This window comes from Misgurnus anguillicaudatus, chromosome 1 (genome assembly GCF_027580225.2).
Source record: "Misgurnus anguillicaudatus chromosome 1, ASM2758022v2, whole genome shotgun sequence".
Classification (NCBI taxonomy): Eukaryota; Metazoa; Chordata; class Actinopteri; order Cypriniformes; family Cobitidae; genus Misgurnus; species Misgurnus anguillicaudatus.
In genome coordinates, this window is record NC_073337.2 from 30,294,238 (window position 1) to 30,312,272 (window position 18,035).

The 18,035-nt window shown below is 39.2% G+C and overlaps 1 pseudogene; it reads left to right on the top strand.

The window, feature by feature from the left end:
* LOC129431932 (uncharacterized) overlaps positions 1–18,035 on the top strand; it is a 496,207-nt pseudogene that overhangs the window by 349,465 nt on the left and 128,707 nt on the right.

The following is an 18,035-nucleotide window of genomic DNA, read 5'->3' on the forward strand; positions in this document are numbered from 1 at the left end:
GATCCATTTATAAACATATTACAGATTATTTCAGAATCATTTTATTTATATAAAAAAAAAGATTCTCTCTTAATCTTCTTACATAATAAATATTTTCTTATGTTTATTTAATAACTGTTGAATTATATGAAATGAATATGTTAGTTATATTTTGGGAGTGGGTTAAAGTTCATGATATTTACTCATCAGATGTCACTTCTGTTCTGTTTTATGTGTGATTAATAAAGATTATGAGCTCATATCAGTGTTTAATGGGATTTATTTCTGGATCTTAAGTCAATCATATGGGTTAATAGATTCCTTTGATTATTCTCTTTAGAATTGTTCAGTTGAATCTGATTCTTTAATCTCTGACACAGTAGTTGCGTTTACATGGACATTTGTAATCGATTTAAATGTCCAATCTAAATAAAAATGCTCCATGTAAACACCTCAATCGGACTAAAAAAAGACAAGCTGATTAAAAATCGAATCCGCTTGATAAGGGTGTTTTATACCTCGCTTAAAAGGACATGTAAACACTTGATCGGATGAACAACTAAAACTGAGACGCTCTGCGCATGTGTAATCTTTTTCTTCTTTTCTTTTTTTAATGCCCGTTGGTAAACCCACTGAAAAGTGCATTTCCGCCACCTACAGGACGTAGAAATGACGTGTGACGCAATGATGTGTGACGCAAAGAACTCGTGTTTATTTAGCTGAAGAAAGTCACATGAGTGATTGTCTTTTTAATCTTAAAATGTTCCTATTGTCCTTCCAACCCCCCATAAAGTGATACGAGACAGCATTGTCCGGTCAGTCCATTATTTATACTCTGATCCACAAATGTGTTTGGACTCGCTAGATGTTTGTGAAATGAAATATAGTGAAGACTGAGTTTCATCCATGTGTTGACTAATGTAAAATAATGATGGATAATATCAGCTCTTAACAAACTCATCTACAACAGTAAATGTCAACTAAAGCGAACACTGATCATCATAATGATGACTTTAAATTCCTCAGTTAAAACCTCAGTTACAGCTTTTATATGCAGATGATAGGAAAGATAGTGATTTATATAAAGGCAATAGTGTTTTCTACAGTTTAGAAAAAATGTTTTATAACAGTTTTAAAATAAACTAATGTGATGTTTCTTCAAACAAAAAAAGAATATACAAAATAGGTTAAAAGAACATTGAACACAAAAGATGTTTTGATAAATGATGGTAAACACACAGCTAATGGTACCCATTGATATCCTTAGTATGTGTTTTTCTTGCTGTGGAAAGAAATATATTAATGGGACCTGTATGAAGTTCGTTTTCTTTCCTTCAACACAATGTATGTGCTCTTCATCATCTCTATCGTGACTATGATCTCCACTGAACCTGTAATATAATATCTGATGAAGCATTGCCTTTTCATTGTACTGCCATTACTGTTTGCTGTTAAAATAAAATCTTCAGTCTGTATCTGTTATGACCTAGTTTCTTTCTCTCTCTTTCTCTTCATTCTTTTACACACACACACACACATTCACTCACTCATTAGCCGCTCTCATTACCTACAGCCGCAGCTGTTTCCACTCTCTCCTCTCTCCACCTGTCTCTCATCATCTCTCATTAACTTTGGCTTTATCTATCGTGCTCTGTCTTTGTCTCATTGTCAGATTGTTAATTCAGTGTGAACTTGTATTACAAGCCGAGCAGTTACGCTAAATATTGTCATCAGTCCTATCGTGTCGTGTCGTGTCCTGTCTGGAGTATTTTGTCATCTGTGTTTGCTGTCAATTCATTGGAATTACCTTGCATCCTCTATCGTGTGCTATTACAGAACTCTGGCGAGTGTGGTGTCTAAGAGGTACCTGTGAGGGGTGCTCGTTTGCCTCCTGCCTCGCCATCACCTGTACCAGCTGCCCTGTGAAGCCTTGCTGCCACTTTCATTGTTACTCTGCCACGGAGGACTTTATGTGACCCCTTTGCCAGCCATCTGGATATTTTTCTGTTCGTCTGAGTTTGTGTTGATGCCGTTATTTTGCCTGTGGTCAGCTCCATTAAACTGTGAACTATTATTCTGCTATTTCCTGCATTTGAGTCCTTCATTTCCATAACAGAACAATCTGACCAAGCATGGACTCAGCGGGTAGCAGCCCCTTCCAAGCAGCCGGTCCTTTTCAGGTAGCCGTCGAGCATCAGGGTGCCCTTCTAGGACGGCACGAGGAGGACATCACCGCTGCCAGACATGCGGTTGAGACGCTTGCAGCCCAGATGTCTGACCTCTTGCAGCAGGTCCATCATATCCGCCAGCCGCGGGTCTCTTCACCGGAAGCTCATGTTCCGCCAGAGCCGCGTATAAACAACCCTCCTGTCTATTCGGGTGAGCCCACTCAGTGTCGTGCCTTCCTGACCCAGTGTGAGGTGGTTTTCTCTCTTCAGCCGGTGACTTATGCCAGGGAGCAAGCGAGGGTCGCCTATGTCATCTCTCTCCTCGCTGGCCGCGCTTGTGAATGGGGTACGGCTAACTGGCAGGCGGATTCGGATTGCGTCCTCAGCTTTGCTCAGTTCAAGGAGGAGATGATCCGGGTTTTTGACCGTTCTGCTCACGGCGCCGAGGCATCGCGTCAGCTGTCCGTTCTTCGTCAGGGCAGGAGCTCTGTTTCGGATTTCTCCATAGAGTTCCGCACTCTCTCTACTACCAGTGGCTGGAATGAGCCGGCTCTCATCGCCCGATTCCTGGAGGGTCTTAATCCTGAGATCAGGGAGGAGATTTTCATTCGGGAGGTTCCCGCTTCGCTCGATGACCTCATTGCCCTGGCTATTCGGGTCGAGAAACGTTTCGATCTACGACGCAGTGCCCGTCGCATGGAAACTACTTTCCCCTCTACTTCTTCTGTCAGAACTCTCCCCGTTACTGCTGGAGCTGAGCCCGAGCCCATGCAGTCGGGAGGTCTACGCATCTCTCCTAAGGAGCGAGAGAGAAGGATCACTAACCGTTTGTGTATGTACTGTGCAGCTGATAATCATTATGTTTCTACCTGCCCAGTAAAAGCCAGCGCTCGTCGGTAGGTGGAGGGTTACTGGCGAGCGCCATCACACAGAAAACCCCTTCCAGGTCTTGCACGTCACTTCCAGTCATGCTTCATTGGTCCGCTTCATCGGTTGCCAGTTCTGCCTTAATCGACTCTGGGGCAGAGGGAAATTTTATTGATGAGGATTGGGCTCTACAACAAGGTATTCCCCTCATGCATTTAAGTGACAGTACTCCTTTATTTGCCTTAGATGGCAGTTCACTACCCAAGGTACAGAAGGAGACTGTTCCATTGACTCTTACCGTATCTGGTAACCATAGAGAGACAATTTCTTTTTTGATTTTTCGTTCTCCTTTTACCCCCATTGTCCTGGGTCATCCTTGGCTTAAACGCCATAGTCCTCATATTGATTGGTCTAAGGGTTCTGTTGTGTCTTGGGGATTGTCTTGTCATGTTGAGTGTTTAGTATCTGCTGTCCCTCCTGTCTCTTCTGTTTCTGTGTTTCAGGAAGAGCCTGGTGATTTGTCTGGAGTCCCGGAGGAATATCACGATCTGCGGGAGGTTTTCAGTCGTTCTCGGGCCACCTCTCTCCCTCCTCATCGTCCATATGACTGCGCCATCGATCTCTTGCCGGGGACCACGCCCCCTAGGGGTAGACTCTATTCTCTGTCGGCTCCTGAACGGGAGGCGCTAGAGAATTATCTTTCTGATTCACTTAGTGCGGGTACCATTGTTCCGTCGTCTTCTCCCGCTGGTGCGGGGTTTTTCTTCGTAAAGAAGAAAGACGGATCGCTCCGTCCCTGCATAGATTATCGAGGGCTGAATGACATCACTGTTAAGAATCGGTATCCTTTGCCATTGATGTCTTCAGCCTTCGAGATCCTGCAGGGAGCTAAGATTTTTACCAAGCTCGATCTCCGCAACGCATACCATTTGGTGCGTATTAAAGAGGGAGACGAGTGGAAGACCGCCTTTAACACGCCCCTCGGTCATTTTGAATATCGGGTCCTCCCTTTCGGTCTAGTCAACGCCCCCTCCGTGTTTCAGGCTCTTGTCAATGATGTTCTCCGTGACATGCTTAACATTTTTGTGTTTGTCTATATTGACGACATACTAATCTTCTCCCCGTCTCTCCAGGTTCATGTCCAGCATGTACGCCGCGTTCTTCAACGCTTACGTGAGAACCGGCTATTTGTCAAAGCAGAGAAGTGTTCGTTTCACGTATCCTCGGTCACGTTTCTGGGTTCAGTAATCTCGGCAGAGGGGATTAGTATGGATCCTTCAAAGGTTCAAGCGGTGGTAGATTGGCCGGCTCCCGATTCTCGCGTCTCGTTACAACGCTTCATTGGTTTTGCAAATTTTTATCGCCGCTTTATCCGAAACTTTAGTCAGGTAGCCGCCCCTCTCACCGCTCTAACATCTGTCAAGTCACGCTTTGAATGGTCAGAATCCGCTCAAAGGGCCTTTGATCATTTAAAGTCTCTTTTCACCACCGCACCGATTCTTATTACGCCTGATGTCACTAGACAGTTCATAGTCGAGGTTGATGCGTCTGAGGTAGGGGTGGGTGCTGTTCTATCACAGCGATCTGCAGCTGATGGAAAGATCCACCCGTGCGCCTATTATTCCCATCGTCTTTCGCCTGCAGAACGTAATTACGATGTCGGCAACCGGGAGTTGCTCGCCATACGCTTAGCGCTCGGCGAGTGGCGACATTGGTTGGAGGGTTCTTCTATTCCCTTTATTGTTTGGACCGACCATCGTAATTTAGAATATATCCGCTCCGCTAAGAGATTAAATGCGCGTCAGGCTCGTTGGGCTTTATTTTTTACGCGCTTTGATTTCTCTATCTCTTACCGCCCCGGTTCCAAGAACGTTAAGCCGGATGCATTGTCTCGGCTCTTTGATTCCTCGACCCCCTCCACGTCACAGAGGGAAATTATTTTTTGCCGTTTTATTGCTTCGTGTACCGTTTGTGCTCAGACCAAGGCTGGTAATGCCCCACCTGCGGGTCTGCTTCGTCCGTTACCCGTACCCACTCGCCCATGGTCTCACATTGCGCTCGACTTTATCACCGGTCTTCCCCCGTCAGATGGTAACACGGTCATTTTGACGGTGGTTGATCGGTTTTCTAAGTCTGCACACTTTATACCGCTCACTAAACTCCCCTCTGCCAAGGAGACCGCCCAGATTGTTGTCAATCATGTATTCAAATTACATGGTCTACCCTCTGAAGTAGTTTCTGACAGAGGACCACAATTTTCCTCTCTATTCTGGAGAGAGTTTTGTCGCCTCATTGGTGCTACTGCCAATCTCTCGTCGGGCTTTCACCCCCAAACTTGTGGCCAAGCTGAACGAGCCAACCAGATCATAGGCCGGCTCTTACGTAGTCTCGCATTTCGTAACCCTTCATCTTGGTCAGAGCAGCTCCCGTGGGCAGAGTATGCCCATAATTCGCTCCCATCCTCTGCCACGGGACTGTCTCCATTTCAGTGCTGCCTCGGGTACCAGCCTCCTTTATTCTCATCTCAAGAGGTTGATTCTAGATGCCCGAGCGTGCAGACATTTATTTTTCGCTGTAAACGAACCTGGAGAAAGGTGAGATCCGCTCTTTGTCGCTCACGTAGACGCATGTGCATTACAGCCAATAAACGTCGGATTAAAAGCCCCCGCTATTTGCCGGGTCAGAAAGTGTGGTTATCCACAGCTAATTTACCTCTCCAGTTTGAATCTCGTAAATTGGCTCCTCGATTTATTGGACCTTTCCCCATCACTAAGATTATTAATCCTGTCGCTGTCAAGCTCCGTCTCCCATCTAATCTTCGCCGGGTACACCCCGTTTTTCACGTCTCGTGCATTAAGCCTGCCACCCGTTCGTCCCCTCGCTCTGCGCTTTCCGCTATTCGTATCGAGGGGTCGCCCGTTTACAAGGTCCGCAAGATTTTGGACATGCGTCGTCGGGGGCGTGGGCATCAGTACTTGGTCGATTGGGAGGGATATGGTCCTGAGGAGAGGAGTTGGGTTTCCCCCCGGGACGTCTTGGATCCTTCGCTCATTGATGATTTCCTCCGGTCTCGTCGGGCTTCCCCCTTGGGAGCGCCAGGGGGCGCTCTTTAGTGGGGGGGCACTGTTATGACCTAGTTTCTTTCTCTCTCTTTCTCTTCATTCTTTTACACACACACACACACACATTCACTCACTCATTAGCCGCTCTCATTACCTACAGCCGCAGCTGTTTCCACTCTCTCCTCTCTCATCATCTCTCATTAACTTTGGCTTTATCTATCGTGCTCTGTCTTTGTCTCATTGTCAGATTGTTAATTCAGTGTGAACTTGTTTTACAAGTCGAGCAGTTACGCTAAATATTGTCTTCAGTCCTATCGTGTCGTGTCGTGTCCTGTCTGGAGTATTTTGTCATCTGTGTTTGCTGTCAATTCATTGGAATTACCTTGCATCCTCTATCGTGTGCTATTACAGAACTCTGGCGAGTGTGGTGTCTAAGAGGTACCTGTGAGGGGTGCTCGTTTGCCTCCTGCCTCGCCATCACCTGTACCAGCTGCCCTGTGAAGCCTTGCTGCCACTTTCATTGTTACTCTGCCACGGAGGACTTTATGTGACCCCTTTGCCAGCCATCTGGATATTTTTCTGTTCGTCTGAGTTTGTGTTGATGCCGTTATTTTGCCTGTGGTCAGCTCCATTAAACTGTGAACTATTATTCTGCTATTTCCTGCATTTGAGTCCTTCATTTCCATAACAGTATCCCTCTGTCTGAGACATTCCTAACAGTTTTGGGGTCAGTCCCAGTATTTGACTTTGTTAATTCAAGTGTAAATTGTACATCACATGTACACAGGTTAAAGCAGTGTGGGTGGGTAGTTTACAGATGTGGTTTCTTAAAGGTGTCTTAAAGGAACTAATAAAAACTTCCTCACTCTCCTCTAGTTTTATAGTTGCTCAGTGTCTGGCAATAATGTTTTGGTTTGGTGGACTCTTCTAAAACTGTCAATGATCCTGATATGTGTCGTACACATACAATCTCGCCTGCCGTCACTGTCAGGCCTCTCAAGTTTTATTTGTGAAGTTTGGAGTGAGGTTTGCATCTTTTAGGGGAGGGGCCACTCAGGTGTTTGCAGCAGCGGCCCCTCTGCCCAACCTAATTCCTTCCTAGCAGTTCGATTCCCTCTGTTCATAATTGACTCCAGCACGAATAAAAATTATAACAATTGGTAAGCAAGTCTGATAAAACACAAACAAATTAATCAAAATACAATAAATTATTTTATGTATGTAAAATATACAAATGTGTCAAAATTCAAATGAAATCTGGCCCAGTACAAGTTTCTTTATTCTGTTGAAGACAAAAGAAGATATTTTGATAAATGATGGTAAGCACACAGTTGACGGTACCCATTGACCACAGTAGGAAAAACAAATACTATAGAAGTCAATGGTTACCTGATAACTTTGTGGTTAAATTTATCGAAATAACTTCTCGTGTTCAACAGAACAAAGAAACTCACACAGATTCAGAACAATGAGAATAAACCATGACAGAATTTTTTATGTTTTGAGTGAACTATCCCTTTAATATACCAGTATAAACATACAGTGGGTAAAATAAGCATAAAAACATCTGGGACTAAACCAGCGGTTTTATTTTCACTGACAAGAAGGCAGGATTGCTTTTTTATTACTGACGATCTTGGCTTTCCATGCCTTTTGGACCTCCTTTTCTTCAGGGGTCCAAAACTGTGCCTGTGTCATTTTACATGAATTTCTTTCTTTAATGGCATTTCAATGGCTGACAAAGGGAAAACATGCAATCTCCACACAGTAAAACCACCTGATCTCCAGAGCTCGAACCGGGGACCTTCTTGCTGTGAGGCAACAGTGCTACCCACAGAGCTGACCCATAACTTATTTTTTGGACATCAATGGTTGGATTTTTTAATAATAAATGGATTGCATGGGTCTGGTGATGTCAATAGCACCTTTAGAAATATGTTAACAGAGAAAAATGGTAATGTGTTCTATACTTATCTTACTTGTTGTCAGTGTTGGGGGTAACGCATTACAAGTAACTTTAGTTACGTAATAATATTACTTTTCTGAAGTAACGAGTAAAGTAACGCATTACTTTTTAAATGTACACATTAATATTTGAGTTACTTTTTCAAAAAGGTAACTCAAGTTACTTTTTTAGTTTAATTAATTTGATTAAAAAATATGTACTGAATTAAACTAAACGTATGCACTCTCTGTGCCTGTGTGGAAACAGTTTGAGTCAGAAACTGAGATGGCAGACCAGAGCTAAACATTTTTGTGATGAAATATGCAATTTCTGAATACAGAACTTTTTAGTCATAAAAACACCTGCAAGGCCTGAAAGAGATCAAGCTTTAGCCAAGAAAAAGTAACGCAAAAGTAACTAAAAGTAACGTAAGCATTACTTTCCATGAAAAGTAACTAAGTAATGCAATTAGTTACTTTTTTTGGGAGTAACTTAATATTGTAATGCATTACTTTTAAAAGTAACTTTCCCCAACACTGCTTGTTGTATCTAGAAACATTACATTTCCATTACATGTCAATTTTAGAAGGATGTTTTGACAGAAATGCAATACAATCTACATAACTATATTATCAGTGGTCTATAAAGACCTTAGATGATGAACTGTATTGTTTTTATTAGGCTACCTAAGATTGAGACATTTTTATCTACATACATCTCCGTCCTCTGTAGGTCTCCGTGCATGGAAGTCACTGTCATGTTTGTCTTGTCTTGTCTTGTCTTGTCTTGTCTGGTCTTGTCAAGTCAAGTCAAGTCAAGTCAAGTCAAGTCAAGTCAAGTCAAGTCAAGTCAAGTCAAGTCCTTTTATTCAGCCATGTCATTACAAACACAAAATAATCACATCCAAAACAAAATAATTACTTTCAATGCTGAATAGGAGCATGAGGAAGACATAGTCTTATATTTCATGCCCCTTTGTTCAATAAACTACACTGTAAAAAATGTCTGTAGAAATTACAGTATTACTGGGTATTACTGGCAACTAGCTGCCAGTAACTTACTGTAGATTTGACATTTATGTTATTTACTGGCGACATTTTGTTCAAAGTTAAATGAACATGAAACATTTTTAGACTTTATCTTCTACAGTAAGTTACTGGCAACCAGCTGCAAAATTACAGCACATTTTTTACAGTGTAATATAACACAGAATAGATAGCTTGCTGTTTTTTTATTCTTCCCTAGTTCGAAGCACATTAGTACTTCACATCTAATAATTCATTTTTATCAGACATTAATTCTTATGTTTCACTTCATTCATATTTCACAAGTACATTTTTTTATACATTTTTTTAAATTGAACAATTGTGTTACATGATTTTGTCCAAAGAGTTCCACAAACTGATTCCAATGACCATAAACCCTTTTTGTTTTTGTGAGGTGCGTGAGTATGGTACACAAAAATTGCCTTTTCTTCTATTATTACTAAATTATTGTTTCTACAGTAGCCATTAATGGACAAATTGCTTTACAGAGCACTCTTCATCCCTACATTGTCTGAGACGATGACATGTTTGTCCTGTAGCTTCTCATTGTGTTTGGAAATTGAGGTTGGTTGCAAGTCTGTATTTATGAATGTTTTCTGTGGCTCAACAAGAGGTAGATGCACAAACAATCAAAGAATACAAAGATTGTGGGGTGATGTTTGGCGGGGCATCACCAATACTTATTCCTTATTCATTCTTTTGGAGAGTGGGGGTAAAAGTGACACTAAAAATGAAATGAGTGTTCACACATTCAGCTCTCTTCCTCATTCAAATGAAGTTTGTATAAAAGCTGAATTAGAATGATATCTTTTCAGGAAATCCACACTATTCCTGCATCAAAACAAACAACAACAACAACAACAAAAAAAAACATTTGGATTTCCTGGAAAAAAACACAACAGTCATTATGCCAAACATGCCCAAACTATCTTTTTGAGAAGGTTAATCCTACATCTACCAACATGATGACACTGTACTGTATGTTAGGAATAATTGGTAGTAGCTGTTGAAATATTCAAAATAATGCACACACAGGGCGGTATTGTGGCACGACGGGAAGCAGTGTCAATGATTCCTCTTATACTATGGTTACCACAGACATTGCCCCGGTGGTAATTATAAGACATTTGACACAGGTTAATTGTGGGTTCACTAGTTCGCCTGCGCATTCAGGTCTTAATGATTAATGGTAAACAAACTCGCTGTCCTCGATGGGAGCTCTGCACCTGAGCGCTGAACCTTCAAAGAGAGCGAACCTGAGGCTGGGGCTCGAGCCACAAGTTCAACCCCCCGCAACGAAACTGCAAAGAGGAAGAAAGAGAGAGTGAAGGAGGAGATGGGGAGGAGGAGGGATGCCGGAAAAGAATGCAGCTGGACAGGGAGGCCTAAAGGCTGCCTTATATACGCCCATGATGATGATGATTGACAGGCCTGAATGTTTAGGCTCCTCCCGAACCTACGTTTAGAACTGCATTTTTATAAAAAAATAATTAACCCCTGTGCAATTTCAGGGCTTGACATTAACACCCGCCAACCCGCCAAATGCAGGTAGTTTTCGGCTGTGGCGGGTAAGACAGCCAATCCCACTAGCCACTTTGGCAGGTTGAATATAATTTTTTAATTGTAGTTTTCTTAAAAGTTATGCGAAATGATAAACAATACACCTACAGTATTGTTCAAAATAACAGCAGTACAACGTGACCAACCAGAATAACCAAGGCCCTCAGCACACTTTCCATTGCTATACGTGGCAAACAAGTTACCAGTAGGCCCAGCAGACTCCCAGAAAACAAACAAGACCCAGCATTCATGATATGCACACTCTTAAGGCTGTGCAATTGGGCAATTAGTTGAAAGGGGTGTGTTCAAAAAAATAGCAGTGTCTATCTTTGACTGTACAAACTCAAAACTATTTTGTACAAACATTTGTTTTTCTGGGATTTAGCAATCCTGTGAATCACTAAACTAATATTTAGTTGTATGACCACAGTTTTGTAAAACTGCTTGACATCTGTGTGGCATGGAGTCAACCAACGTGTGGCACCTCTCAGCTGTTATTCCACTCCATGATTCTTTAACAACATTCCACAATTCATTCACATTTCTTGGTTTTGCTTCAGAAACAGCATTTTTGATATCACCCCACAAGTTCTCAATTGGATTAAGGTTTGGAGATTGGGCTGGCCACTCCATAACATTAATTTTGTTTTTTTGGAACCAAGACTTTGCCTGTTTACTAGTGTGTTTTGGGTCATTGTCTTGTTGAAACAACCATTTCAAGGGCATGTCCTCTTCAGCATAGGGCAACATGACCTCTTCAAGTATTTTAACATATGCAAACTGATCCATGATCCCTGGTATGCGATAAATAGGTCCAACACCATAGTAGGAGAATAATGCCCATATCATGATGCTTGCACCTCCATGCTTCACTGTCTTCACTGTGTACTGTGGCGAATTCAGAGTTTGGGGGTCGTCTCACAAACTGCCTGTGGCCCTTGGACCCAAAAAGAAAAATTTTACTCTCATCAGTCCACAAAATGTTCCTCCATTTCTCTTTAGGCCAGTTGATGTGTTCTTTGGCAAATTGTAACCTCTTCTGCACATGCCTTTTTTTAACAGAGGGACTTTGCGGGGGATTCTTGAAAATAGATTAGCTTCACACAGACGTCTTCTAACTGTCACAGTACTTACAGGTAACTCCAGACTGTCTTTGATCATCCTGGAGGTGATCATTGTCTGAGCCTTTGCCATTCTGGATATTCTTCTATCCATTTTGATGGTTGTATTCCGTTTTCTTCCACGTCTCTCTGGTTTTGCTCTCCATTTTAAGGCATTGGAGATCATTTTAGCTGAACAGCCTATCATTTTTTGCACCTCTTTATAGGTTTTCCCCTCTCCAATCAACTTTTTAATCAAAGTACGCTGTTCTTCTGAACAATGTCTTGAACGACCCATTTTCCTCACCTTTCAAATGCATGTTCAACAAGTGTTGGCTTCATCCTTAAATAGGGGCCACCTGATTCACACCTGTTTCTTCACAAAATTGATGATCTCAGTGATTGAATGCCACACTGCTGTTTTTTTGAACACACCCCTTTCGGCTAATTCAACTGATTGCCCAATTGCACAGCCTTGAGAGCGTGCATGTCATGAATGCTGGGTCTCATTTGTTTTCTGAGAATCTACTGAACCTACTGGTAACTTGTTTGCCACGTAGCAATAAAAAAATATACTAAAAACCTTGATTATTCTGGTTAGTCACATTGTACTGCTATTATTTTGAACAATACTGTACAGCACCTACAGCACACATTACAGACACTGATACACAATTGTGGATGTGCTCTATTCTAAATATAAAGAATGAATAAAATTGTCTTTAAAACTCATTGTTTGCTTAAACAACTTAATATGATTTGCAGCTTTTAAAATAAAAAAGCATATATCCAGTATCCTACATTTTGTTTGTTATAAAGAAACATTGCGCATCAGGCTCTTTCAAATTCTTGCCAATACACACGCAGTGTCAGCAACTCACTCATCCGAATTGTCGGTAATCCTAGACTAACTTCAACAGTTGGTTGAACCGGCTCATTTAGTTTTTTTTTAGTCCAACGTGGTATTTTCGTATGACGTCAAGAAAGAAATTCAATTTATAGTTTAATTGTGAATCAGGTAGAACATTCAGATAATTTTACACATTAGCAAATGAGGTGTTTAAATTTTACTATAAATTGTATTCCTCATATTTTTCCATTAGTGATTCTAATTATATTTTTTAGTTGATACAGTAAACAGATAATGCATTCAAAGAAGTTTGTGAATTAGACATAATCATGCAAGAATGTAGCAGTTAAACAGAGCAAACTGAGTAAATCACCAGGCCCTGATGGCCTAACTACATAATTTTATATTTTCTTTTGGGAGGACCTAAAATTACTTTTGTTAGAAGCTTTACATGAATGTATAAGGAACAGTCAACTTTTACCAACTATGAAACAAGCCTTATTATACCAAAACCATAAAGATAAGAGACTATCAGATAACACTTTAAATACAGATTACAAATGATGTACTAGACCTTTGGCTTCTAGTTTGACAACTGGATTATCACAAATTATTAGTGTGACACAATCAGGATTTTTAAAGGATAGATCAATTCATAATAATATTATTTAAATTTTTGATTTGATTGAATGTAGCAATTTGATTGAAGAAGATGGGTTTATTTATTTTTTTTAGATTTCTATAAGGCCTTTGACATGGTGAAACACTCTTTTATTTTTAACATTGGTCCAAAATTTATAAATATTGTTAAAACACTCTATAAAGATACTAATAGCGCTGTAGCCCTTACTCATGAAGTTGTTCATCTTTACCTTTATCATGGTTGCAGAAATGTTATCTATTTGAATCAAAATGGGCATCATATCAGGACCCAACTTAGCAGGATTTAAATAAACAGCAAATTCCCTTTGCACTCCAGTCTATAATGATTTTTCAGGTAAACAGTTGAATATGTCAAAATGCAAGCGAATGTCCATCCATGATCAACCTAATACATCACTATATAACATCCCAGTAAAAAGGAGATTAAATACTTGGATATCTGGTTATCAAAGAAAACAGATAATTTTGCAAACTTAAATATTGAAAAGAGGTTGCAAAGAGACATAACGATCTTTGGTAGGATCATCTTAACGAAAGTTGAAAGTCTATCCAAGTTTTTCTTTAGCATCATCTGCTAAAAAGAACAAGACAATAAACAAGCTACATTTATATTTCATATGGAAAATGAAAAGTCACTATATCCATAAAAATGATACACTGTAAAAAATGTATGTAGAAAATACAGTATTACTGCGTATTACTGGCAACTAGCTGCCAATAACATTTATGTTATTTACTGGCAACAGTTTGTTCAAAGGTAAATGAACATGAAACATTTTCAGTCTTTATCTTCTACAGTAATTTACTGGCAACCAGCTGCATAATTACAGCTAATTTTTTACAGTGTATGATTAAAGACTATGAAGAGGGTGGTTTTAAAACAATTGATATTGTGAATGGAGTTAAGTGGTTACAATCTTTCATAAATAATGAATCTTCATTTTGGTTTTAAATTCCTACAGCTTTATTTAAATTTAAATTAAATTATGTGGTGGCCTTAGTTTTTTATTAAGTTGTGATTTTGAATAAAACTTCACCAACAAACACTATTATAATTGATTTTAAAACAGAATTTTAGCCCACATAACATGTCTATCTGGAATAGCAGGTCAATTTTGGTGAATATGAAATCTTATCTTTATTGATGATTGGTGGAAGAAAGGCATATGGTCACTAGCACATGTCATGGACAATTTAGGGAGTATATTTAATTATGATGATTTTAGTGGTTAATACAATATAAATTGCTCCCCTAAAAGATAAGATAGAATTATCAAAAATATACTATTCCAAATGATTAAATTAGTTAAGGAACAAATAAAATATTCAACAATATTTCACAAATAGCCGGGTCATATCATAGAAAATGTTATTTTTTTCTGATAAAAAAATGTTTCTAATCGATTTTTAAGAAATTGTTCATTGCAATGTTGTTTTCCACGACTTACATATATATTTTATCAGTTTAAATAAAAAGAACTGTCTAAAATTAGAACAAATTTTCTTACTTTCCTGTGAACCTTAAATGTAAAGAGATGCACTTTATAATTATGAATCACATTTATCTTGCAAAAGAATTTCTGAGCGTAAGATTTAATGTTGGGGACTCTAATATATGCCAATTATGCAGTTTGGAGATGGAAACAGTTGAACAATTAACTGTAATTTTTTTGTTGTTGAATTAATTTGACATGACTTGTAAATCTGAGTTGATTCAACAACAACAACAAAAAAAGGCAGCAAATATTTTTACAGTGTTGTTTTTCCAGTGTAAATTACCACAAACTTTATGGAGTTATGCTTTCTGTTGGATTAACCAGAGATTACCTGTAAAACTGAATTTATCATGGAAAATTATCAAATCAGATCTTATGTTGTAAATAATTTTTTGATGTTGTTAAAATTTTACATTCATGAATGTAAATTTTGTAAAACTCAGTTGAGCTTCTACTTATGTTCGCTGATCAACATTTACAATTTACAAAGTAAAAGACCAAATTAAATCTGTTCATCAAATGCGATCGATTCTCTTCAGAAAATTTGTGCTAAACCATTCAATTCTTATGGATTAGTGTTCTGATCTTTTTATGAACTTTGAAGCTCAAAGACAGACTATAAAAGAAAATCTGACAGCATTCTGTCATCAAAAATATCTTAATTTGCGAAAATCTTCTGTAGAAGAACAGGAGGAAGAATAATTATTGGCAGATTATTAATTTTGGGGTGAACGAACACTTACTAAACTACTTACCAGATACTCCTTGATTGTCTACCAGCTTGATGTGCTGCTTGTCCAAGGCATAGTGTGATTACGCACTGCCGAAGATAGTCCCCTGCCATTGAAAGTAACCACGGGGACCAGTGATGCTGGTAACGCGTTACTCTAATTTTACCACTTTTTTTAGTAACGAGTAATCTAACGCGTTAATATTTCCAAACCAGTAATCAGATTAAAGTTACTTATCCAAGTCACTGTGCGTTACTATTTTTGAAATTTTCCTTAGTAAAATATATATTTTCTTGTATATTTCTTCTTGCGTCTCGGGAAGTGAAGTCAGGTGTGCGACAAGTCACGTTTTCAGCACGAGGACAATTCAGGTCACGTGTAAGCGACACAAACGTAAACAACGTACAATGGAGAGAGAAGAGAGATGCAGCTACAAAAACACTACGTCAAAAAAAAAAAAAAAAAAAAAAACAGACAGACGGCGCAGACAGTGAAACTAAGAGCAAGTCCCACCCGGTGATGCGAAGCAGTGAGCAGGAGTTCATCCACTACCCAAACAACAAAAGCTGGACTTCAGTGCAAAACCAGTAAGTGTGGGAGAGTTGAAGAACGAAAGTAACAAAGCGATTTTCTCCGAGCCCTGATAACATCTAAATCTCACTATGACAGCATATTAGCACATAACCTCTGAAAGAGTTGACAAATATCGCGTTATTTACTCACCGATTTCCACGTGTAAATCCAGAACTGTGTTTTCAACCATGCTAAGTACATTCCAAAAGCTGTCTTTTTTCTTACAACGCGTTGTGTTTCTCGTTTCATGTGTTACAATACTGATAAATCTACAAGGTATGTAACATCCTGAAGACTTCTCAGTTTTTCAAAATAAAAGTAAGTCGAGTTTATAGAGTAAGTAGATCCTGTCGGGTCAAAAGTAACACTTGTTAGTTTTGTCCCGCTGCTAATACTGTGTATAATATGGTAAAAAATTGATATTATTCTAATTTTATTTAATTTTATTTTCATAGTGTTCAAACTATTGAATTTTTTTTTAGTCTCAGCAATTTAAGTTTGTACTGTTGGTTGCTTTTGAAACATTTGATAAAACTGAAATTTAAAATAAAAATGTAATTTAGTTATTTTTTACAAAGATAAATGACAAAATAAGTTTGCAGTTACATATTCATAGTAATATATATTTAATAAAAACAAGTGTAACACAAAAATCTATCATTGTTGTGTTACTTTTGACCCACCTGTGTGTTACTTTCGTCCCTGCTGTCAAGGTCAAAAGTAACAATTCACTACTCTTGTTTAAAGTGAAATTATACAGAAGTCGTTTTACATTTGTTCAAAATTTCAGCTGGTTTTGATAGACCACACTTGTGAGTTATTGACCACAGCAAAAATATATCTCCCTCTAAAACATTAACTTTTAAAATTAAGTTTTTCTGAAAATGGCCCCTGCTCACCCCTATTTATGTTAGTGAAGTCAAGAAAGACTCATATATATATATTAGTTTCTTAAAACACAACAGTTCAACTTAAAATGTCAGGAGATACATTGTTGACGTTACTGTTAAAATGCACTTCCAATAAAGTGAGTGTTGGCAAAACCGGTTGTCATTTTTAATGTTGAGGCAGTGGGGGTGTTGGCAGCTACTGGAATGTAACTAACAAAGTAACTTGTAATCTAACTTAGTTACTTTTAAAATCAAGTAATCTGTAAAGTAACTTAGTTACTTTTTAAAGGAGTAATCAGTAATCAGTAATCAGATTACTTTTTCAAAGTAACTGTGGCATCACTGACGGGGACTATTTTCGGGCAGTGCTTAATATCACTCCGCCTGCTGCAAAGTCCTTGATTATTATGCCAGAATGAGAGTAGGCTATAGTTCCTAACCATATCTAACAATGTAACTACAGAAGAGTCACGTTTTAAACAGGAAACATATTGAAACTCTTTGGTTATTTTTTAGCACGATGCTAATGGTCTATTCAGATTCAATGGATTTTGCTAAGCTATGCTAAAAGTGCTAGCGCCAGACCCGGAGATCACCTGATTTTCAAAAAAGTGGAGTGTCCCTTTAAAAGTGACAGTCTTTCATATTCCATATTGTCTGGGGACTCTCCAGTTGGAGTGTCAGGTATGTTGGCCTCTCCTCTCTTAGCTCTCTTGACTTTTTTGCTGGGAATCCATCTTCTGGAGCTTTAGACTTCAGTGAATTTGCAAGTATTTCAGAACACCCAAGGCCCTTCATCTGAGTTCGGTGGTTGCCCATTTTTGTCTTTAGCTGCTGCTTCCACCCGTAGCAACCATTGTATGATCCAGGTTCAGTCAGGCATGGTGTTTCTTGATTAATGCTTCAGCAATATCACTAAAGTCTACATCTTAAAGAGGGGGTTCAATGGTATTTCAAGCATTCTGACTTATTAACACAGTTATAGAGTTGTTTCCTCATGCTAAACGTAGGCAAAGTGTCAAAAAAGCAGTCGGACATGTTACAGAGTATTTCTGTGACGAATGCACTTCGCCAGGGTTCGTACAAGTTTCGGAAAGTTTTTTCC